The sequence below is a fragment of the Trichechus manatus genome, unplaced genomic scaffold (assembly GCF_000243295.1).
Source record: "Trichechus manatus latirostris isolate Lorelei unplaced genomic scaffold, TriManLat1.0 scaffold00066, whole genome shotgun sequence".
Classification (NCBI taxonomy): domain Eukaryota; kingdom Metazoa; phylum Chordata; class Mammalia; order Sirenia; family Trichechidae; genus Trichechus; species Trichechus manatus.
The window spans coordinates 3391617-3393822 of record NW_004444002.1 but is presented as its reverse complement, the minus strand read 5'-3'; positions in this window follow the sequence as shown (position 1 = coordinate 3393822).

The following is a 2206-nucleotide window of genomic DNA, read 5'->3' as shown; positions in this document are numbered from 1 at the left end:
AAAACAATTTCCGAGGCCAACTCTTCAGACAGGGATTGGACTGGACTGTGGGACATAAAGTGATACTCGTGAGGAGTGTGCCTCTTAGTTCAAGTAGATACAAGAGACTAAATGGGCAGCTTCTGTCTGGAGGTGAGATGAGAAGGCAGAGAGGGTCAGCAGCTGGTTGAATGGACATGGGATTTCAGAGGCAGAAAGGAGTGCGCTGTCACAGTATAGGGAGAGCAATTAGGCTCACATAACAATGTAGACATTTTTGTATGAGAGACTAACTTGAATTGTAAACTTTCACTTAAACTACAATAAAAAAAGTGCTGCTTCAGAAGAAAATTGAAAATCTTTTTTTTTTTAGCAGTCATTTTTATTGTGGTAAAACTATACATAACAAAAATTTGCAATTTCAACCTTTTTATGGCTACAATTCATTGACACTACTTATATTCACCATGTTGTGCAACCATTACCACTGTTTCCAAGTTTTTTTCATCACCCTTAACAGTGAGGAAAACTCACTGCTCCTTTCCGCACCCCCTACTCACCCATGGTAACCACTTAAAAACTTCGATGTCTATGTATTTGTCTACTCTAGATATTTCATATAAGTGAGATCATACAATATTTGTTCATTTGTGTCTAACGTCTTCCACTCAGTATACTGTTTTCAGGGTTCATCCATGTCATAACGTGTATGAGAACTTCATTTCTGTTTATGGCTGAATAATATTCCATCTTGTGGATATACCACATTTTGTTTATACATTCATCCATTGATGGACATTTGGTTTGTTTTCACCTTTTGGCTATTGTGAATAGTGTTGCAATGAACATTGGTGTACAAGTATCTCTGCATTCCTGCTTTCAAGTCTTTTGCTTATATAACTAGGAGTGGAATTGCTGGGTCATATGATAATTGTATGTTTAACTTTTTTTAAAAATTTTTTATTGTACTTTAGGTGAAGGTTTATAGAACAAATAGTTTCTCGTGAAACAGTCAGTACACATGTTGTTTTATGACATTGGTTAACAATCCCACGACATGTCAACACTCTCCCTTCTTGACCTTGAGGAGCTTTTTTTTGGTGAAAATATACATAGTCAAAGTTACACAATTTTGAAAGTTTCTACATGTACAATTTAGTGACATCGATTACATTCTTCCAGTTGTGCTGCTATTCTCACTCTCCTTTTCCAAATTATTCCGTCAGCATTATCTTCAACTCACTGTCCCCCAGGCTTCCCATCAAACCTTTTGAGTTGCTGTTGTCAATTTGATCTCACATAGATAATTCTTTTTTTTTTGTACCTTAGATGAAGTTTTGCAGAACAAATAGTTTTTTTATTAAACAGCTACTACACATGTTGCCCTATGACAATGGTTAACCACCCCATGACATGTCAACACTGTCCCTTCTCAACTTGGGTTCCCTATCACCAGCTTTCCTGTCCCCTCCTGCCTTCTAGTCCTTGTCACTGGACTGCTGTGCCCCATTAGTCCTTTTTTCTTTTATGAGGCTGTCCAATCCCTGGCTGAACGGTGAACTTCGGTAGGGGCTTCACCACTGAGCTAAAAGGGTGTCCGAGGGCCATACTCTCGGGGTTTCTCCAGTCTGTCAAGCCAGTAAATTTGGTCTTTTTTTTTTGTGAGTTAGAATTCTGTTCTACATCCTTTTCCAGCTCTGTCCAGGACCCTCTATTGTGATCCTGGTCAGAGCAGTCAGTGGTGGTAGCCGAGCACCATCTAGCTGTACTGGACTCAGTCTGGTGGAGGCCGTGGTAGCTGTGGTCCATTAGTCCTTTGGATTAATCTTTTCCTTGTATCTTTTTCTCTTTGTTCTCCCTTGCTTCCGAAGGGGTGAGACCAGTGGACTATCTTAGATGGCTGCTCACAGGCTTTTAAGACCCCAGACGCTACTCACCAAGGTCGAATGTAGAACATTGTCTTAATAAACTGTGTTATGCCAATTGAGCTAGATGTTCCCCGAGACCATGGTCCCCACAGTCCTCCGCCCAACAATTTAGTCCCTCAGGGAGTTTGGAAGTGACCTTTCCTTGTACAAGTTGTGTTGGCTTCCCCAGTAATGTGTACTGTGGTACCCTTCACCCCTCCCATCCCTCATAACCAACAAAGATTGTTTCTTTTTGTGTGTAAACTTTTACATGAGTTATACAGTAGAGGTCTCATACAATATTTGTCCTTTTGTGATTG